Source organism: Cebus imitator, unplaced genomic scaffold (genome assembly GCF_001604975.1).
Source record: "Cebus imitator isolate Cc_AM_T3 unplaced genomic scaffold, Cebus_imitator-1.0 Scaffold100, whole genome shotgun sequence".
In the NCBI taxonomy this organism is placed as follows: Eukaryota; Metazoa; Chordata; class Mammalia; order Primates; family Cebidae; genus Cebus; species Cebus imitator.
Window position 1 is genome coordinate 628,054 of NW_016107415.1, and position 24,008 is coordinate 652,061.

The 24,008-nt window shown below is 35.0% G+C and overlaps 1 long non-coding RNA gene across 1 annotated transcript in view; it reads right to left on the reverse strand.

Annotated features, from left to right (window-relative positions):
* Positions 1-381: 381 nt before the first annotated feature.
* The window catches only part of LOC108310023, a 520,130-nt gene continuing 496,503 nt past the window's right edge, over positions 382-24,008 (reverse strand). The window contains exon 4 of the long non-coding RNA XR_005201575.1: positions 382-511. This is a non-coding gene — a long non-coding RNA (uncharacterized LOC108310023). The remainder of the gene's footprint in view (positions 512-24,008) is intronic.

Consider the following 24,008-nt stretch of genomic DNA (forward strand, 5'->3'; position numbering starts at 1 on the left):
TAACTTTGCTTCCTAAATCAGTTAACTGCTCTTCTACTTCCCTATTGTCTTCAAATTTTATTGAAACATCAGATCCACTGTGGCATTTCCTGCAGTTATCTTGGTCCTTGGGAATATAAACTCTTTTATTTTATTATTACATTGAGAAGATGTAAATACATGAGGTGAACCTCCAATAATTAATTTAATTTCTAATTAAGTTTTAGGTGATAGTGGAAGAGATATAATATATGCCTGAGTTGTTGATTTTCAGCCTTATTTATTCCTGAAATTTGTTTTAATGCTATAGAGAACCAAGCTAATCGGTCTACAAATATGAAAAGAAAATGATTTCTATTCTTAAGCCTAGACTGAAGCTTGACATATACAATAGTCCATGCTTTCTTCCCCTGGAAACCATGTTGTCTTTCACTTAGTCTGTGTATCATGTGGGGGCTGTATTCCAATAAAGAAAGCAAATGCAGCTCACTTTGATCAGTTGAGGTACCATAAAGAGTGGGGGAGGAAAATTCTAAGGAGGAGGATGAAGAAAACAGGTGTTCAGAGGAAAAAATTTCATACTTAGCTCACCTGTAACCCTAAAAGATGACACTACACTTTCCCCAATATATGTCTATCTTTATATTAAATGTATATCATTAAACTCCCTGTTTGTATATAGAGCTACAAATTTCACTTAAGCCTCATAGTATAAAGACATTTCTATTAAATCAAAAATAGCAATGAAATTATTTAGCTCTTATAATAAATTAGTTACAAAAATATATATTAACATCAAAAATGCTTAAGATTTTTTGTTGGTGACAGTAAAGTGCTGAAGAGTATTTACAGAATGACCTGATTTCTAAAAAATAAATGATAAATTCAGTAGATGATAGCATACCAACAGATAACTAGCTGTAAATTAAGGTATTTAACTGTTTAGAATTTATTCCTTTGAAGAATAGAATACAGTAGACTTTCTGAGTTTTATGCTTCTATAATGTTACCATTTTCTTACAGTATATACATATAACTAGTTTAATGATAAAAATGTCATATTAATATAATATATGTCATTTGTCTAACATAATGCCAGGATTCAAAGAGATTATAAAGTAGAATAAAGTGCTGACTCCAATATCATATAACTTATATTATCAAAACAAGACATGTGATCACAAACCATACAATCACAGAAAAACGTATATGAATAATTATTAAAATAAGTGGTTTTATTTTAGTTCAATGAGACAAAATTCAGAGCAGGATAGAGAAGGGATATGATTTACCTCAAGATGCATATTAATAGAGAAATTCTCTTTGAATAAGCCAACTAGAATTGCAGAGTATATTAGAGGCAGAGGTTATTTGGGCTACATGGACCCAAATACTTGGAGAAAAGTTGATATTAGCAAATTATTTTAAACCCCTTATTCTTAATCTGAAAATATTCAGATTAATGAATGAGATAGTGTAGGCATCATGTCCAATTGTGATTTACACAGAAAAAAAATATAAGTAGAGGAAAATTAACACTTGCCCAAGAAAATATGGAGGGCATGTGAGGACATTTTCCCCACCCTCCCTTGCTCACCCCTACTACCACCATGCTGCTTGGGATAGAGTTTAATTTCTATTAAGTATTTATTTTATTTAAGATACTGGTAAAGCAGCTGTAAAATGAACCCAAAAGTTATTGTGTATTATATAAGTCATAAATATATTTTTAATTTTTAAAAACTCAGTTTTTCAGGTTTCTGCTCTAAGGGTAATTGTGATTTGGGGAGCTTAGTTTCTTTCAGTTTATGGCTATGCAATTTCTCAGCATAAGTCTTCTAACTTGTGATCCAATATTTATGCTCTAGCTTCCCATGTCATAATCGTTCAGTTAACAGATAAGGGAGACAAGGGTAGAGAGTATACTGAACCATAATCAAGCAAAACCAGCAACCAAGTTGAGTAGTAGAACTCAACCTTGACAGCTCACTGAAGGGCACGTCACCAGGATAGCTCCATGCCCTATAAGCCATTTTGGAAGCCAGTAAAGTGTAATTTCTAAACACCACAGGTGATTTCAATGTGCAGCCAATGTTAAGTATTTACTGAACTTAGGTGAACACGGGTCACCAAGAAAAAGGTGAAGCTGAATATAAAGAATACTCATTCCCACTGAAGTAGAACTTGGAAACCCACGTGGGAAATTTAAATTCAAAGAATAATAAAGGGGTTTTAAGAAGGTTAAATTAGCAGGTAAAATATTTTCAAGAACCTGAATCAAGAATTTTAATTATATGTATATAATGTATATCAAAAAATATATCTTTTTAAATTTTTTATTTGGTAAAGATAGGAGTTTTGCCATGTTGCCCAGGATGGTGTTGAACTCTTGGACTTGAGAGATCTGTTCACCTTGGGCTCCCAAAGTGCTGAGATTTCAAGCATGAGCTATTAAGCCTGGCCTGTTGAATTTTAAAATTTAATACACAAAGTAGAAGTTGTGGGTATCTACTAAGCCCCAATTTAATCTACTGGAATTTCTTGTCGAAGGAATACCTTAATATTTGTAACAAAACTGAAAAGATATGAAAAAATGAGCAAAAGATAGCATCTTTATGTACATTTACATGAGTTGTAACATGGAGCACATAGGCTTTCCATGATACAGAAAATAAGAGAGAAAAATTAGCTCAATTAGTAGAGAAAAATGTTCATTATGTAAATAAATAATTTACTCTGCAGCCTGAAGGGCTTCTTTAAGGCCTGGGAAAGATTAAAGAAAAATGAAATTCAATATCAATATTGAATAACAAAATTAAAATTCAATATTAATAATTGTCAATAGTGAAATTCTTGAATTCCAAGTTAAAGAAAATGATCTTATTAGCAGAGAACAAGTATCTTAATAAAGAAAGATAATTTAAACATAGACTTAGCCTTTACAAGAAGAATAAAAGTGAAGAGCAACGTATAAACTACTCAAAGTTAAGTGCAGAGAACCAAAAATCTTCTTTCCAATTTCAATATTTTCACTTGTCAGGGGAAAGGAAAGAATTTGTAGTTATGCAAGAATTCAAAAAGGGTAGCATCCATACAATTAATATAAGGAAAGTTCTTGAAAAAAGTTATAACCAACAAATAAAGATTATTTTTTTTTAAAAAGCAGGAATATGATGAGGATAACAAGAATGAATAGTAGAAATTATAAAATATGTGTATTATTAAATGTAATGCTATAAAGAAATTTCAAGTATATGTACAGAACTAAAAGTTGAAAATGTTGAATGACAGCATAAGGGCCTCTGTGGATATCCTCCCTAGTGAAGCAATCATAACTGGAACAATTTGTCTACATATATAAGTTTTGTTATAGGTTTATATCTATATATAATATATGGATATAAAAGTGTTTGGAAATTTTGTCCTAATTTAGACAGGAGATAGGAGATAGAAACAGGAGGCCCAGCCTCTTCAATTCCTAATTGTGAAGACAGGTGATCTAATGATAAAGTTGGAGAGAGCTGGCCTCTGCAATTCCTGTGTGGTGACCTGGGATTCAATTTGTGCAGTAGAGGGCCTATTAGCAGGATTCCCTTTGTGCTCAATAAATTATGTTCCTCACCCTTCTATGTGTCCTTGAGTCTAATCTTTCCTGGTCATGTAACAAGAACCCGGTTTTAGCTGAACTAAGGAGAAAATTCTGCAACACTAAGGGCATACATCAAATGAAGAAACATTTGTTCAAGGAAATCCACTAAATCTCAGAAAGAGGAGTGAGAGTCTCTGGCACTTGAGCCACACCCATTTTTGCCTCCTACCCTCAGGTCAGTGTGACCAAAGCCTCACTCTGAGTGGGTATGGCTAAGAAGATAAGGCTTCATCCCCCACCCTAAGTTCCCAGTCAAGGGCAGTGGAATCTCCCTGCAAAGGGCAAGACACTGGCATTTCTTATTCTTTCAAGCTCCATGTTCCATGTGAGTATAGTCCAGTATTGTGAGCTCCATCCCTCTGCCTAAGAATACTGGAGCACTCATCACTCTTACCCCCAATTCCCCCACAGGTATGTTGCTCTACACTAGGAGAGGCAAGCCAAGAAAGACCAGTCCTACTGTTCTTGCCTGGCACCTGGCTGGTAAAGCATTGGTGTCACCCTAGGAAAAGGAAGCTTCTGTCACTGATGTTTGTCTGATGATTAAGGATTCTCAAAAGCATAACTATAGGATTCTTTAAAATTTAAAAATAAATTGGAAACAAAATTAAACAAATTCCAGTGTATGTATTCCATATTCTCCTGACATAAAAAAAAATAGCTAAGGAAATCCTCTAAAAGCTTGGAAAAGAAAAAAATAACCAGAGAGAGATGGAATTAATAAACTACAAAACAAAGGCACAGCATAGAGGATTAAGAAAACTAGAGTTTCTTCCAAGAGATCCAAAAATTAATAAAATAAATAGCAAGAACAATCACAAAAAAGAGAAAGTAAACAAATAATTCATAAAAGGAATTAGAATATCCACCTAGTGGTGACAGATACTAAAGCACTAAAAACGCATATTACGAAGATATTTATGGCAATAAAGTTGAAAATGTAAATGGAATAGCAATATCCTTGTAAAGTATTACTTATCAATGCTGACAAATTAACAAATTAGACCTAAAAAACATGAATGAGCCTCACAAACATAATTCTGAGCGAAAGAAACCAGAAACAAAAATAATGCATACTGTTTAATTTCATTTTTGCATGTTTCAAAAATTCATCAAAGATAAACTATGTGTAAAACTCTAAAGGTAAACAAACATATTTGTGTTTGTTTGTTTTACCATAATAGTCAGGCTAACAGTTTCCTTTTAAGAGGTAGGCAGGAACGTCATTTTGAGTCAGCATGAACAAGGTTTCTCTGGTTCTAACAGATTCTACTTGTGGATTTAGGTTTCAAGGATGTTATTATGTTATCTGTATGACTTTTTTCCCCAATTTTCACAAGTATGTTCAATTTCACATTTAAAAAGATATTAATGCATATGTTACATCCTCACTATGGAATACAATGAGGTTGGAAGGAACAAATTTGAAAAGTCACAGCAGATCTGGTGCAAATGAGAGAGTCCAAAATTCCTTTCTACTTTTTAGTTAACAAGAGTGTACAACAGAAGTACTTTTTTTCAAATATCGTTTGCCCGTATATGTGTTAGTCTGTTTCTGGAATAGTCATTCTGTTCTACTGATCTATTTTATGGAACATGACATGCTAACACATTGTCTTGTTTACTGCAGCTTTATAGTAACAGTTGATATGACATACTGTGAGTCCTCCAACTTGTTCCATGTTTTCAAAGTTGTTTTTGTTATTCTAGGTCCATCATATTTCTATATGGATTTCAGAATTCATTAATTTAAAAAAATCTGCAAAAATTTTGATTTTGATTATATTGAACCTATAGAAAACTTTGGAAAGAAGGAACAACTTAACAATACTGAATCCTCTTACCCATGAACACAATGCCTCCATCTAGTTAGATATTATTTGATCTCATCAATATTTTGTAGTTGTCACTGTAGAGGTCTTCCATTTCTTTTGTAGGATTTATCCCTATTTCACATGTTAATGCTATTTTAAATAGTATTTTATTTTAATTTTAGAAATACAGTTGATTATGTGTATTCCTCTTCAGAAAGCCAACTTGTGGTATAATAGTTTGTCTCTATTTTCTTTTGTTTGTTTTTTATATCCCTGATTTTCTCTCTGATCTTCTTTTTCCTTCTTCTGTTTACTTTGTTTACATTTGTTCTTTTTAAATTTCTTAAGGTAGATGCTGATTTGAAACCTTTGCTCTTTACTAATGGTGGTTTTCAGTGGCATAAATTCCACATTACTATTGTTCTGTTGGCAACTCACAAATTTCTATATGTTGTGGCTTTTTTTTTTCATTCAGTTCAAAATAATTTCTAATTTTCAATTTTATTTCATCTTTTATTCATGTGTGTGTTATTAGTTTCCAAATAGTTGTAGAAAATCCAGCAATCTTTCTGTTTTTCAATTTCTAATTTTATCCCATTGTTGCCAGGGTACATAATTCATATAATGTGATTCATTCTAAATATACTTAGAAATTTTCAATGGTCCAGAATATGGTCTTCTTGATAAATGTTCCATGTGATCTTAAAAAGAATATTTACTGTCTTGTTGTTGAGTGTGGTATCCTATAAATGGTAATTAAATCATATTTTTTGAGTATTGCTCAAATCATTTATATTGCTATTGTTTTTTATTTACTTTTTCTATCATTTATCAAGAGAAAAGCATTCATACTTCCAACTACAAGTGTGGATTTGTCTATTTATCTTTGTAGTTCTGTAAGCTCTTGAAATTTTGAATCTCATTTATTTGGTATATAAATATTTAGGGTTGGTATGTCCTCTTGAACTGATCCTTTATTATTAGGAAATAAACTTTGTTGTCTTCAGTAATATTCTTTGCTGTAAAATTTACTTTGATATTAATATAGCCAATACAGATTTTTAAAAATTTGTATTAGTGTGGCTTCTGTATACTTAATGTGTGTTTGTTTTAGGCAGCATAAAGTAGGATTTTGCTTTTTTTTTTTTTAACAAATACAATCTCATATTGTTTTTATTTAAGGCAGTCAGATTACTTACATCTAATGTGATGATTGACATCCTTAGGTTTAAGCTAATCATCTTCTTATTTGTTCTGCAGTTTCCCAATTGTACTTTGTCCCCCTATCCTCTTCATCAGCCTTCTTTTAAATAAATTACTTTCTGAGATTACGTTTAATCTCCTGTGCTGGCCATGAATTTTTTTTTGTTGTTATTTTAGAGCATGTTTTGTGGTTTATAATAAACACCTGTTACTTTTTAGATTCTACCTTTAAGTGATATTACATCACTTCACATATAGTATAAGAAACATACAGTAATATACTCCCATTTTTCTCTCCTGTCCTTTGTGCTATTGTTGTCACATATTTTATTCTTATGGGTATAGACTCCCTACGGCATTGTCATTAATTTTGTTTAAAGGATCACTTACCATTAAGATATTTAAATAGTAAGAAAAAAAATTCTTGTTTATTTACTTATGTAGCCACTGTTTGCAGCACTCTTCATTTCCTTGTGTAGATCAATATTCTTATCTAGTGTCATTTTCCTTCTGTTCTAAGGACTTCCTTTAACATTTCATGTAGTACAGTTTTCTGGTTGATAAATACTTGTATTCCTGGTGATGGTATTGTATTCCTATTTTGGGGATTTTTTTCTGATATGTAGTAAAATTACTTGAAAATGGTTTCATCCTTCTGGGTTTTACTTTTAAAATTTGTCAGGACCTGAGCAAGTACTCTGTTTTGGTCTGATTATTCCCCTCATTCTCCACTACTAAAGCACAGCCAGTCTTTGCACTTTACAAAATTTCCTGTGAATCATGAAGTTTATCAGTTTATGGTGGGAAGAGGCACTATTCTTGGACCTATGTGAGTACTGGGCACTATTACTTTGCATCTTTCCTGGTAGGTTCTTTTTCCAGTCTTGGCTAATTTTCTCACATGATTGTACGGATCACTAGTCAGCTAAATACTCAAAGGGGAACCTCTGCAGATCTCTGGAATTTTTATCTCTGTGCAGCACTATTTTGTCCAGTCCTTCATCCCATAAATTTTGTCAGCCAAGTCTCCCGGAGTCTCAGATCTAACTCTTTAACTTAAGGAGTTTACCAGTGTCCTCCTGGGTACCTCAATCCTCAGCCTAGGAATATTTTCAAGCTGTGTTTATCATTGGCTCACTTTGTTTGCCATCTCTTAGAAATCTCTGTTCTTTGTGACCTGATTTCCAGTGTCTTATAAGCCATTGTATTATAAATTTCATCTGTTTTCCATCATTTCAGGCAGTAGGATAAGTCTATCCATGTTATCTATGTTGACAGAAAGTAGAATTCCTGAGAGTTGTAATTGCCCAAAGTAGGTAGTTTAAATGGTAATTGAATGATTTGAAAGGCACATTCAGTTAAATCTAAAGTATACTTATTTTAAAAATTTCTTTATGGAAGTAGATAAATATGAGCCTATCATTTAAAAATAACTTTATGATTTGAATGACAATTTCCAAACCATCTAAAAGAAAGTAGGTTGCTGATGTTTTTAATCATTTTATGTGAAATATTTATATGATACAAGTCAGTCTATGACTCAAAAGTACTCACAAACCAATTCCATATTTGTTCAATCCATAAACATTAATTTGTAGATTAACGAGTTTTCTCTAATATGATTTTTAAAATTGACATTGTGTTAATTTGTGATGTTTCATGGGGTTGGAGAATTTTAGAACCTGTTTATTTTTAGCTTCAAATCAAAACCAAAATTTTACATTGAGGAAGCCATTTTAGAAAGTAAGAATAATCTGACACTCTGTACATGTGTGTTTTCCCATTTTTAAGTATTTAATAATTTCTTATATTATCTATGCCTTTGCAATATAAATGTTTTCTTCAAGTAAAATTTAAATATCATATGAAATATTTGTTTCAAAAGTCCCTCAAAACCTCACTACAGAAGCCTACTGCATAGAGCCTAAAATTTTTAACTATAAATATGTGAGATTGAATGGAAAGAAAATAAATTTAAATGTTCTTCAGTGAATGCTCTTAACCATGAAATTGTGACTGAAGTGATCATTTGCTATTAAAAATATTCCAACAAGAAGCTTTATCACAAAAGTCAAAATCACTCACCAATAAAGATAATTTTGAAGTTAAAAATAATGACAGGTAAAAATTGACCCAAGTACGTAACTTAAATGGACAATGTGAACAGCAAGAGTATATCATCAAAAGTAAAATACATTGCTATAGATTCTAGTGATTCCTCTTGCCATGCTTGTGATGTATTTAAATATCATAGGGTCAATATTAATATGGTAAATTGCATGAGCTGTTTCAGTAGAGTTCAGCCTTAGAGGCTCTCAGAAGGTCCTAATTTTGATTACATCCCTAAGTAAATGCAGATGTCTACATTTCCTGTGATCTTATTCTTTTTTACGTTTGTGGAATTGGAGATTCATCTTCCCTTTAAGTATAAAGCAAATTGCTATTTAATATTAAAATACCTAACGTACAGGTTTTATTGTTCTGGTGGTGGTGGTGGTATAATGTTGAAAAATCTATAGGATGGGAAATTTATTTTTATTTGAAATTGGGAGGAAAATTTACTTCATGAAAATATGGTTAAATGAATTTGAATTATGTTTAAGTCAGCAATCTTTATGACTTTATTCTAGTCATAATTAGATGGACTAACAAATAGTAGGCTCTCAATAAAAGAAATTAATTGAATTTGAATCAATTTGAGGACATCAGAATAACTGGAGCAAAAATAAAGAGTAACATAAAAACAAACTGAAAAAGAAAATGTTCTTGCTAAAGTGTCAATTTTTTTTGCAAAATGCTTTGCATTTCTTTTTCTTTCTGTTTTTTGGAGATGGGATCTTGCTCTGTTGCCCAGGCTGGAGTGCAGTGGTGTGATTTATGGCTTACTGCAGCCTTAAACTCCTGTGCTCAAATGGTTCTTCCACTTCAGCTTCCCCGGTAGCTGGGACTAGAGGTGTGTACTACCATGCCTGGATAATTTTTAGTATTTTCCGTAGAGCCAGGGTTTTGCTATGTTGCCAAGGCTGGTCTCCAACTACTGGCCTCAAAAGATTGTCCCACCTTGGCCTCCCAAAACGCTGAGATTATAGGCATGAGATTTTCCTAATTTGCCATTGAATTTTAGCTTTATTACTTGTGCCTCTTTAATATTTTATTAAAAATGAATATAATAAATTTATTAAATTTGTAAATTAACATAATTTTAAAATATTTTATTAGTAATACATATTTACTGAAGAAAATTTAGAATTAGTAAATAATAAGATAATTGAAAACAATGACCACAAACAAAAGCCCAGGTCCAGATAGCTGCCCTGGTGAAGTTTAGCAAATATTTAGGTCAGTAATAATCACCCTCTTTCATTTCTAATTTGAATACATTTTCTACTCATTTGCTAAAAATTTGGTAAGTTTATTATAAAAATATATAAACTATGCTCAGCTTCTTTCTGGATTAATACTTTCTCAATTTGCAACATGAGTTAATAAAATACTGTTTTACTTTTGACCAATTGATAATAATTTATGAATAACATTTGTGTAATTATGCATAATATGATGAATTTTTTTATATAATAATATTATTCCCATTGATTTCTATGTTAAAATTGTTTTAAACTTTCACACTATGGATGTACATTGTAATCTATATGACATAGAAACATAAGAGTAACTGGCCAGAAATAGTTCAAATGAAAATCTCTGAAACTATTTGGTCATCTATTTCTCTAGCCATTTTGAATGCATAAATAAATATTTTTAGGAATGAGATAGTACTATATCATAAGCTGTACTATCATCGGAGAGGCTTTTTAAAGTCAGCAAATTATTTTTAGCATTATACTTTATCAAAATTATGTTTGCAATGCACTATAATTTATTTTGTCAATCTCTTATCACTAGGGATTTACAATGGTTTAAAAATTTATTTGAAGAACATCTGATAAACAGTTATCTGTGGAAATTTATCATAAAAATAAACATCTGAAGATGGAATTGCTGCATCAAGTATATTTAACTTTGATAAATATTGACACATTACCTTTCAGAAAAATGGAAGTTACATTTTTTTCTTACGGCTCAAAACGCAGAACAGAAACATATTTTTCTACTGTAATTTGGAAGTGAGCCCAAACTTTCTTTTCTGATGGTAATACCTTCTTTCTCCTTTATTTACTGAACTCCAATAGAATGACTACTATGGTTTGGATGTCACCTCCAAAATTCATATTGAAACTTAACTCCCAATGTGTCAGTGCTGAGAGATGGGGTCTTTAAGAGGTGAACATGAGAGCTCTCAATGGATTATTCCATTTGTGGATTAATGGATTAGTGAGTTTAATGAATTAGTTATCATGAGAGGGAACTGGTAGTTTTAAAGAATGGGAAAGAGAGCCCTGAGCTAGCATGTTGTCACACTCAGTCCCCTTGCCACGTGATACCCTGCACCTGATTTGAGCCCCTTACAGAGTCCTCACCAGCAAAAAGGCTGTCAGCAGGAGTGGCTCCTCAACCTTGGACTTTGAGCCTCAAATATGTAAAAATACATTTATTTTTAATAGAAGTTACCATTTCAGGTATCCTATTATAAACAACAAAAATTAGATTAATACAATGATCCTTTTATAATGTTTTTACTATTCCTTCCCTCATCTTCCTATTTATGCCTCTTGGTAGGCCTTTGGAATGCTTTCAGCTTTGCTTCTGACCTCTGATAACATATGTTTTGTTGTTGTTTCTGTTGGGAAAAGCAACAAAGGAGAAAGGACTGGCAGAATGCCTACATAAATTGGTTATGAGTAACATATAACTGAGAAAAACAAACCACAGCAAACTGTGGGAAGCCTCTGAGGAGGAAGGCTTCTCCATGTCTCATGTTCTGGTGCAGGGTGACCTATGCTGTTACCATAAACATTGTGCTCAAGGACATAAAACCCCTTTGTAGCACTGTGATTTAGCCAGGTTGTAGGCCCCTTGTAAGGTCCGTGTTCCATCAGCTGTACATAGATAATAAGCTAAAGATAACCACATGTTCTTGTTTTGTGAAACTCCCAAACCACTACTATTATAAATCCTTAGGGTTACATGCCAATTTTGGCTTACTGATTTACTCCTGGCTCACTGATTCCCTCCACCATCACTCCACCCCTACCCTGTAGATCAAAGTGATTGTAATCAATAAATAGTGTGGATGATCAGAGCTCAGGGCCTTCACTGTCGCCTCCAGAATAATAAAGTGATGGCCCCCTGGTTCCACTATCTCTCTTAATCTGTCTTTTTCTCATTCTTTTTTTGCCACAGAACACAGGTTACCCATGGGTGAAGTAGGGCTGTTTCCCTACAGTTTCCTTGAGAAATTTAATAGATTTTTTTCACTATTTCATGCATTTTTTGGTGGGTTTACTGATTCCACTACAACCTCTTCAGTTTTCTCTGTATTAATGTCACATTCTTGTTCTTTTTTTAAAAAGCTTAATTTTTAAAGGATTTCTTTATATCTGTTATGTGGATGATAGCATTCTTTAAATTCTTGCATATCCCCAAATTCCTATGTCTATCTTGCTTTGTGTCCTTGTCACAAGGCTCTTTTCTCAGTATCTATAGCATCTATCCCATAATTTTTCATATCTTATTTTGCAGATGAGTCCAAAGCAGCAGATACTTTACTTATGGAAATCATGCACCTTTCATTCAAGAGGCATGCAACACTTTTAATTTTCAGAAGACTTAATACAGTATTTTACAGACAATACTGAGATACATGTCTTTTCTCATAGTTTTTCCTGGCTTTCGTGAGACAATTCAGGCTGCAGTTTCAGGGCTTTTTACAGCTCAGTGAATATTGTTTGCTTTTGTATAACTTCATCTATTCTATTATTTTCCTTCATATTTACTATTATATATGTGCTAAGTCGCCTGGATGTTACTTTCAATCTCTGATCTTTTCTCACACTTCGATATTTTTTGTTCTGTACTTTTAGGTATTTTTTGCATTTAAGCTTTTAAGCAACTAAATCTAGTCTCACTTGTGATTTGTACTTGAATAGTTTGTAAACTCCATTTGTTAAGTCCCATAAAACACTGATTTTGTTATTGGGAATGTCCTTCCATACTGCAACTTTTAAAAACTCAAGTTGCTTTTTATCTTGTCTTTGGTGTATATGCCTTGCTTATTCTGTGTGGCATCTCTCTTTCCAGATGCAGGTTTAGTTTTTTCAGAGAAGTTTGGAAATATATGAAAAGAAAGAAATTCATTGCTTACTAGGAGTTTAAGAAGGAGGAAAAAATAAAGTGACAAAAGGCAATATTCACCATAACAATGCTTTTAAATTCTCAGTGATAATCAAAAGAAGGTTTCTCAGTGGTGGTATGAGTATCTGTAATGCAATACAGAACACATACACATACATATGCATACATACACATATGGCTAAAAATTATTGAAAGAAATGTACACACAAATTCCACAAGATAAAGAAAACAATTAGCTTGAAGGATAATTTCTCAATAGACACAAGAGAAACCCAAAAGGTAGACCACATTAAAATTGAGGAAAATACATGATATTCAATCTCAAAATCTATTTCCTGAATTAATAAAAGAATCATTTGAATAAAGACAGTTTTAGATAAATTAAAAACAGAATTTCCCATCAATGAATCTCTCTTAAAATAATTTTAAAAGACCCAACTCTGGGAAGAAGAAAATTATGTATATGCTCTATCTCTGTGTATTTTATGTGATGCACATGACATCACTGGTAGCCGAAAAGACATACCTGCTGGAGAGGAAGAACCAAACCACAGCAAACTAAACTAAGCAATGCTAGATAATTACTTAACAAACACATATATTTTAGTAATAATATGGCACATGACCTCAAAATTATGCTATTTAAATATATCTAAATGATTTTGGAGAGTCAAAAAGTGGTTTTTCACATGTTCTCACTTGTAAGTAGGAGCTAAATGATGAGAACACATGGACACATAAAGAGGAACAACACACACTGCAGGGTATCAGCCTTCCTAAAAAATACCAAAAAGTAAAGAGCATCAACATAATCAAGAATTTACATCAACTAATAGGCAAAACAGCCAGCTAACATTAAACGGCAGTATTAAACTCACATATATTATTATTAATTCTAAATTTAAATCGACTAAATCCCACAATCCAAAGACATAGATAGGCAAAAAAAGCCAAAACCCATCGGTATGCTGCATCTAGACCCATCTCACATGCAAGGATACACAAAGACTCAAAACAAAGGGATGGAGAAAGATTTACCAACCAAATGGAGAGCAAAAATAAATAAATAAATAAAAAGCAGGAGTTGCCTTAAAGCAACAAAGATCAAAAGAAGCAAAGAAGGATATTAAATAATGATAAAAGGATCAATGCAACAAGAAGAGCTAAAGATCCTAAATATATACACACCCAATACAGGAATACCCAGATATATAAGACTTATAAAGAGACTTAGACTCCCACACAATAATAGTGGGAGACTTAAACATCAATATTAGACAGATCAATGAGACAGAAAATTAACAACGATATTCAGGGTTTGAACTCAGATCCGGAACAAGTAAACTTAATTAACATTTATAGAACTCTCCACTTTAAATACACAAAATATACACTCTTATCAGTACCACATCACATCTATTTACAGGTTTCAATGAAATATTGGTTGGCTACTTGTTTGTTATTTTCTTCCCTCATTTTTTTTTCATGTCTCTATTATTAAGCACAATTATAGGCATACCCATTTTTAGACTGCATTCTAGCCGGGGCAATAAAGCAACACCCCTGTTCTCTCTCCCTCTTCCTCTTTCTTCCTCTCCTTCATTCTTTTTTCTTTTTATTCTTTTCTTTCTTTCTTTCTTTCTTTTTTTTAAGAAAAAAAAAAAAAGAAAAAAAATTCTTCCAACTTTTAACGTCAAACAGAAAAGTTGAAAAAGAAGTACCGTAAAGACACATGTGCCCTTTATTTAGATTAACAAATTAACATTTTCTGGGATTGGCTTTGTGTGTCTCTAGGTCTCTTTTCCCCTTCACAGACACACTCATTTTCTCTCTCTTACATACATGTTAAAAAAAAAATAGAGGTAACAAACTTTATAAAAAAATCAGGCAGGGCGCTTTGGCTCACACCTGTAATCCCAGCACTTTGGAAAGCCTAGGAGGTCAGATCACCTGAGGTCAGGAGTTTGAGACTAGGCTGGCCAACATGGTGAAACCCCAAGTCTACTAAAAATATAAGAATTAGCTGGGCATGGTGGCAGGTGCCTGTAATCCCACATACTTGGGAGGCTGATGCAGGATAATTGCTTGAACCCATGAGATGGAGGTTGCAGTGAGCCAAAATCACCCTATTGCATTCCGTCCTGGGCAATAAGAGTGAAACTCCATCTCAAAAATAAAAAATTGTGGAAAAAAATCAGTCAAAAGCATTTTGATAGATCTTAGGAAAAAGATTAATCAGAAAACAGATGTGGAATCATATGGGGGTTCTGAAGGCACAGGCTGTCTGGAGTGGTCACTACCACTGTGCTGGATACAGTGAAGAGCTGCAAGTGGTAGTGGCAGGAACAGCCCTGGTGGTGGTGGATCCCCTGTGCCCTGCATCCCCCAGGCAGCCAACTGCTCCACTTCCACACTCACATGGCCAGGCAGAAACTGCCTCTAGGCCCAGAGCCTCTACTGTTCTGGACCCTGGCCCCACACTGAGGCTCTTGCCTGCTGTCATGGTAGGAGGGTGCGGGAAGGAGGTGGAGCTGGACCTCTTGTGGTGCCACATTCCATGAAGCCAGTGAGAGCCAGGTACAACAGGAGCCATCTCAGAGCCATCAACCCTGTGAGCTGCCAAAATAGGGGCAAGGCCAAGTCACCAACTGGCTGGGGAACAGTATAGTCAGTCACAGAGCAGTGAGCAGAGAGAGGCCCAGTGAGCACATGGAGCCCCCACCCCAGGCTGCGAGGAGGCACCTCCCAGGTACTGAATCCATGTCTCTCTGCAGTGTGCTCCCTTGGGAGCCTGGGAAGCTCCCCATTCTACCACACAGTCTTGGGGGTTTCTCCTCCTGCTACCTGGCCTCTCCCTACTCCTGGCACCCACTTTAATCTTGCAGCAGGGTTAGTTGGGGACAAGCCCAGGCACTGTCACAGCCCAGTTGGATGTGCACACACTCAGGGCAGTGCTGATACATTGTCTCCCTGCCATTTCGGTCCACTCTAGAGTTTGGGTGCCAACAAGTGCAGGGGTTTGAGGAGCAGAGGGGGTTCTGAGGGCAGCTTGCTGCTGGCCTGCAGCTGTCCCTTGGCACAACGAGCCTGGGTGTCATAGATGGTGGCAGGAGGCAGACAGGCTCCTGGGCAAAAAAGGGTGGGTCCCCAGTGAGTCCCCACCCTCCGACCAGGGAGGGCCTGAAGGCCAGGGACTGAGTTACCAGTCCCGAAGACTGGAGTGGGAACTTGTGGTGCCTTTTCCCCACCCACCCGTGGCTGCCCATGAACCAATCAGCATGCTTTTTCTCCTCTCTGAAGCCCATAAAAACCCTCGGCTCAGTTGCAGAGAGGAACTACCCTCTCCCCTGAGAGCTGAACATTCACTGGGACAGCCAGCTGCAGAGACAAGCTGCTCCCTCTGCCAGGAGCTGAACACTTGACAGTACACCCCAGCAGTGGAAAGGAGCTCCCTGCTGCGGGTCTCCTCTAAGCTTTTCTATTGCTTAACAAAGCTCTGTGTCTTGCTCAACCTTCTTTGTCTGTGTACCTCATTCTTCCTTATCACAGGACAAGAACTTGGGACCCACCAAATGGTGAGGCTTAAAGAGTTGTAACACAAACAGGCCTGAAACATGCGTCTTGCTCACCACATGGAGACAAAGAGAAAAAGAGAAGAGCTGTAGCCCTTTGGAGATCCCAGACCTGGAAGCTCCCTGAGAAAGGGCTGTAAATTCATCTTTGGGTCCCTGTGGTTCCTGGTATCTCCAAACTTCTGGGTGCCACTGTGTTTCACAGTGCTGGGTCCAATCATAGCCTTGCCAAGAGCTGGTGCCCATGCTGGTACCTGGAGCTGCCTGCCCTGCTGTAGCAGATGGCATGCCTGATTGTATGCAGTGGCTGAACCCTGTGCTTGCTCACACATCCCTTGCCATTCCACATGTGACTCTCCCTTGTCAGACATGGGACCCAGACTGGTAGCATAAGCTGAGCACAGCCTGCCAGGCTGAGTGCATGAAATGAATCCAGTGGGCCTGAGCAAAACTCAGGCAAAGGTGCCACTGGCCACAGAGGTTTTGGCCAGAAAAGCAATGCCCCAAGGATCCTATAACAGTTCCACATGCTGTATGTATTGTGAGACATTTATAGACACAAATGAATTCAGGCTTGAAAGAGGACACATAAAAATAAAAGCATCAGGAAGCAAAGTTAGAGAAGTTAAAAAAAAAAAAAAAAAGAGGGAGCTGGAGGCCATGGTAGTTAGTGCCCATCTCTAAAGAGCAACAATGAGGAGCTTAAAAAAAATGCACACAGTCAGATTTGCTTTTTCTATGTTGCTTGAGTATGATGCTGTGAATGAATGCAGATTACTGCTAAATTAAGAAGAAATAGAGAAGACTGGGTTGTGTAAGTGTCAGTCATAGCTTCAGTTACTGACATTTTCAATATGAAGTACCTTTAAGATATTCAAAAAAGACATATTAGGTAGGCAGTTACACATATAATAGCAATGCATGAATTAAAATTATAATATTGGACACATCATCTTATAAATGCTGAGCTAATTGGATGAGATTCTCAAGAAAAAATGGACAGTATAAGAAATAATAGTGTCCAGGGCTGAGTTATAATGATCTCCAATATTTAATGATAAATGAAAGATGAAGACTGACAACTGAACCTGAGAAGAAAGCAATAAACTTTTAAAATCAGAAGTACAAACCCATATGGTGCTAAAGAAATAATAGTTTATCAAAAAGAAGGGAGCAGTGGACTTGCCTTATTAAAGATGGAATGCCTTATCAAATATGACAAGTATTAAAATATGTTTAGATTTCAATGATGGCCAAATATGTAGTTAAGACACTGGAATTTATTCATCAAATTCCTGATAATATTAAATGTTACATGTTCAATTGGATGATAAAGCACAACTTTTCCAACTTCATTTCTCGTATATGTGTTGCCACCTGCAACAGCCCAGGAGGTAGTGTCATTCACGCAGACTCTAAATTTTTGCTGTGCACAGATTTCACTACCCTTCAAAGGCTCAGCCCTGTTCCTGGGTCACCAAAGCAGTAAGTGCCACACTCCAAGGTGAGTAGAGGAGTCATAATGTAAAATTTATAAAGAATGTAATTGAGCTAGCTGCAAAGCTCTTAAATTTTTACTGCTGAAAGACTACAGTGAATTGGAAGTTGTTGGTAATTAAACAGAATATTTTAATACTGTTAAAGATGTTTCCTCCTTACCCCAATTGCAAAAATTGATGCTGTAATGAGACCTCCTCCAACTTGGAGAACTTTTAAATTATCTCTTCAGATTAGATTGAATAAGAGGCTGTGGGTTTGACATCGTCTAGAGTCTAAAAGGTAAGAGTTAGTCAGCCTGACTTAACTATGAAGCCACAGAAAGGTGGGTGTGTGGGAACTGGTCTGATCTCCAAAAGAATCTCAGAAAAAAAAGTGAGTGATTTTCCACAGAACAGATATGGGCCACAATGGTCAGGTTCAGGGTATAGTTATCACCTGGAATGGAGGATAAACCTCACCAGAATGAAAGTCAACCTCTTATGCAAAGAGGCTTAAAAAACAGAGGTAATCAACAGCTGTGGACACAATATTCTCTTCTACATTTCACAGGAGCTTCATATTTGAGATCTCCAGCTAATAGGTTAGATTTCTATTTCTTTCCTACAGAAAAAATAAATAGTATTAAGTACCTCTCATACACAAATAATTTAATGATACCTCATGAAATATTAGTCAAGTAAGAACTTTCCTGCCCACTTTCTCACCTTGCTCTCTGTTTAGCATAGATGGATGGCATAGAAATCATAATGAGTCAACTGAGTGGGAGATAGTTACATTCTTTTGTCCTACAGAAGACCAACCTCCTTCCAGTCCAATCTAAGCAAGGATAGCAGCTACAACTTTAAGTAAAGTCTAAAGGCCTTATAATTTATTGGATTTGACATATTATTAATTAATTGAGATTTTGATTTTACCTGATGGTGGCCCAAATATCATGGAGCTTTCCCTAATTTTCATTAACCAGTAGCAAAGAATCACACACACACACACACACACACACACACACACACACACACACAAGTAAAAGGATAGTGATAGTACAACATAAAGCCATTTTTTATTACAGCCTGTATCATCCATTTTCATGCTGCTAATAAAGACATACCCAAGACTGAGCAATATACAAAAGAAAGAGGTTTAATGGACATACAGTTGTACATTGCTAGGGAGGCCCAACAATCATGGCAGAAGGTAAAAGGCATGTCTCACATGGTGACAGACAAGAGAAGAGAGCTTGTGCACAAGTACATTAGTCTTGTGTTAGTAAACTAGTCTCATGAGATCTGATGGTTTTAAAAATGAGTTTTTAAAACTCATGATTCGATTAATGCCCACCGGGTTCCTCCCATGACATGTGGGAATTGTGGGAGATACAAGTCAGGATGATATTTGTGTGAAGACACAGCCAAACCATATTATTCTGCCCCTGGCCCCTCTCAAATCTCATGGACTCACATTTCAAAACTTTCCCACATTTTTCTGTCTTTTTCTGAGCCCTCCAAACTGTTACAACCTCTGCCTATTATCCAGTACCAAAGTTGCTTTCACATTTCCTGATATCTTTTCAGCAGCACCTCACTCCTGGTACCAGTTTACTGCATTAGTCTGTTTTCATGCTGCTGATTAAGACATACCTGAGACTGGGCAATTACAAAAGAAAGAGGTTCAATGGGCTTACAGTTCTACATGGCTGGGAAAAACCTGCTTCCATGATTCAACCGCCTTCCACTGGGTTTCTCCCACAACATGTGGGAATTGTGAGAGTTACAATTCAAAATGAGATTTGGGCAGGGACACAGCCAAACCACATCACAGCCCTTAAGTACTGTTTCATTGACATAACTGTGACATTTATACCTAATATAAAATTAATTCACTCCATTATGTGTTATAAATTGTATCAGTATTTTAATAATTTACATTTTTAACAAATTAATATTTATATAAGTTAAAAGCCTCCTATAATTTGTTTCTTCTCTTCCATTGCTTCATCTAAAGCAGAAGTTTGTAAACTATAGCTTATATGTAAAATCTACCTCTCCACCTGTTTTTCTAAATTAAACTCTATTGGAACATAGTTATATTCATTTATGTATTGTCTAAAGCAACTTTTTTGTTACAACAGAAAAGTTAACTAGCTGCAACACAGCCTATATGGCCACTATAATCTAAACTATTTACTATACAGAAAAAGTGTGCCAACCTCTGATTTAGAGCAATGTTCCATGTAACTTCCAGAATTTGATGCAAGAGGAGCTTCATCATATTAAAGATTTGTCACTAAACAGCTGACTTTCAAACTGATAGTAACAGACTGATTTTAAATGGAAACTAAACTTGCTAATGTGTCTATGTGTATAGCACGTTTTGACAAAACGCTGAAAACTGTGAAAGTTGTGCATCTTACGAGTTCTAGTGTTAATTTCTCTCATTTATTTGTGGCAGGTATGTCAGTATAGTTCCACTGTGCAATTATACTCATATTTAAAATAAAAGAGGTGATGTTTAAGACTTACTCTATTAGTAAACTGCAATTCATGAAATCTACACATAATTGAAAGAGAATGGAAATTTTTTTTTACTATTTTTAATATTCCTTCTGTAATATAAATTGAATCAAAGTGGAGTAAAGAAGAAAATGAAAATATAAAAATTCAAATATTATCTATAAAAGACAAATAATAGGACCAAGACAGATCTATTAACTGATACTGATAGCTGATATCATGATAAATACATGCTATATAAACTAAAGTACCAGCACCATCAACCTTGCAACTATGATATATTTACAAATACCTCAAAAAGCATGAAGTTCAATTTGAAATATGAGAGCAAAATCAAGTCTGGAAGTATATTCTGTTTGGTTCTGAAATGTGCTCACATATTTTTATCATTAGTATAAAAATATCACTAGTAGTATAAGTGTCGTAACTATGTTTTTAAAAAGTTCTAAAATAAAAAGATGTAATGAAAGAAAAGATGGGAGAATAAAACAGGAGAAAATAATTCCCTATATATTCTCCAACATGAATATATCTCATTACATATGGTATGAGTCAAATTACGGACTGGCCAGCTGGGCAGTTGCCCATGACACTTAAATATAAAATATAGAATTTTCAAAGTGAAACAATTTGGAAACATATAAATTAGCCCTGCTTTTACTTAGAGAGTGATATCTTTTTATTTTTCATTTTTCCAGTTCTATCAAGGCACAACTAACAAATAAAAATGGCATATATTTAACGCACACAATGTGATGTTTTCACATATGTATACATTGTGAAATTGTAGCCACAATCAAGCTAATTAACATGTCCATCACCTCATGTAGTTACCATTTTGGAGGATGGGGAAACATTTAAAATTAACTCTCAGCAAAGTACACAATACAGTATGATTAAATAATATTTTTTAAAACAAAAATTATTTGATATACATATCCATTGTAAAATGGTTACTAGCATCAAGCAAATAAGAATATTTATCAGCTCACGTAGTAAATGCATTTTATTTTTGTGGCAAAAGCATCTAAAATCTACTCTTTTAGCAAAACCTTAAACATGTTTATATTATAAAACAAAACAAACAAAAATTATTCAACATAAGATACTGTCCAGTCCATTTTCTTAAGCCATATGTACATTGTGTTGCAAAGAATGGGTGCTTTTTGTCCAAGGTATTCCAACTGTTGTTGATCTAACTTGGAAATGGAATCTGAAATTCTGTTTGTTGGAACTTTGTATTCCACATTTATTTTTCTGTATTTCTGTACATGTTATAAGTTTTTTTTTTTTTTTAACTTGAAGTTCAAGGGTACATGTGCAGTTTTCTTACTTAGGTAAACTTGTGCCACAGGGGTGTGTTGCACTGATTATTTTATCACCCAGGTATTAGATCTAGTACCCATAGTTGTTTTTCCTGATTCTCTCCCTCCTCCCACCGTCTACCATCCTATAGGCCCCAGAGTGTGTTATTTCCATCTATATGCCTATGTGTTCATCATTTAGCTGTTTAGCTGCCACTTATAAAGGAGAACATGTGGTATTTGGCTTTCTGTTCCTGTTAGTTTCCTAAGGATAATGCCCTCCAGCTCTATCCTTCTTCCTGTTAAATACACACACACAATCAATCAAATAGAAAAATTACAAACAACAAACTTAATACAGAGTCAGTGTCTCAGACATTGCAATAATGTTCAGTTATGAGAAAATGTCCCACAATTATGTTAAAATATCTGACTTCAGAAAGCTTATGTTTTGTAAAGTTATAATAAACATACGCACATACATACGTACACACAAAGATGCACGTACATGCTCTCACACGTAGACATACGTAATGTAAGGACTTTCAGGCTGACTGACAGTGCCATGGATGCCATGGCAACCTCTGTGACCTGCACAGACACTCCAGATGAGTTACGGGAACTAGAAAGTTTGAAGTAACTGGAAGACCATAAAAGGGATGATCAACCCCTGTGGTGCACAATTAACATGAGGCATTCTTCTATTGTTCCTTATTCCCACTTCAACTAATAAGGCAATTGGACTTTGTAACCTACTTTGGTCAACCTCCTTACTCCAGACACTATGACTCCCTCTCAGCTTGCAAAAACCACCCTAAACTGAAACTTTTGTAACTTTCTACTGACTACCCCAAACCTATAAAACCAACTCCTATCCCACCACCCTCCGCTGAGTCCAAAAAGAGAGTCCATGCATACTAGAGGGAAGCAGGAAAGAGAGTGGTGGAAAAGAGAAAGCTGACCATGTGGAAATCCAGGAGATTACAAGAAGTGGGTGCACAGATATCAATGCCTTGAGGAGTTCAAACTCTGAATTAATTGTTGTACATGACTTCAAGCCTTTTACATATTTTAATTCTACATTTTTCTTGCTAAATCAATTTCTGGGTTCACTTACATATCTTTATTAGACTTTATTCCTATAAGACAAAGAACATACCTAAATGACAAAATTATCTTTTGGTATTTAAAGTAAATGTATAGTTACATTACAATACTAACTTCCTGTGAAAATCAGCTTTGTGTTTGTATATAATGATGTGCTGCCTAAAATACTTGAAAAAGCAACAAACAAAAAACAAAATTACAGTCATGTAGATGGAAGACATATGTTTTGAAAAATGATAGTTAGGCAATGTTGTTGTATTAGTCTGTTTTCACACTGCTGATAAAGACATATTTAAGACTAGACAATTTACAAAAGAAAGAGGTTTAATGGACTTAAAGTCCCACATCCTGGGAGTTTTTGTCTTAGCAATATTCCAGTTGTTATGTATGGCTCCTCAACATTTGGTTTAGTCCTTTTTCATCATTTCAGTAGGTTTCTAGTAATTTCTCACATTGCCTTAGTTGCTATTCACTAATCACTAATGATATTGGGTACCTTTTCAAATCCTTGTTAACCATTCATGTATCTTATTTTGTGGAATGTCTCTACAATTTTATTTTTATACTTTTGCCAATTAAAAAACTTGGATGTAGGAGTTGTTATTTTGTTGCTGTAGTTTTTGTTTTCTGAGACAGAGTCTCACACTATCACCCAGGATGAAGTGCAGTGGAATGATCACCACTCACTGCAGCTTTGATCTCCTCTGGCTCAGGTGATCCTCCCACCTAAGTCTCCTGAATAGCTGGCGCTACAGAACATTCCACCATGCCAGGCTAATTTTTGCACTTCTTTTTAGAAATAGGGTTTTGATGTGTTGCCCAGGCTAGCCTCAAACTCCTGGGCTCAAGTAATACACCCATCTTGGCCTCCCAAAGTGCTAGGATTGCAGTTGTGAGACACCACACCCAGCCAGGAGATACTTTATTTTTTTTCTTCATGAAGATTTTGTCAGATATATGTATTATTAATATTTTCTCCAAATCTGAAGCTGGCCTATTCTTCTGATAAAAAGATGAATCAATTAATTTGTTTTACTTTATTTTCAGTTTTTGTGACTTCTGTCTGAAATAATTTTTTTCTTACTCCTAGTAATTAGTGTATTCTATGTTTCTTTTTTGAA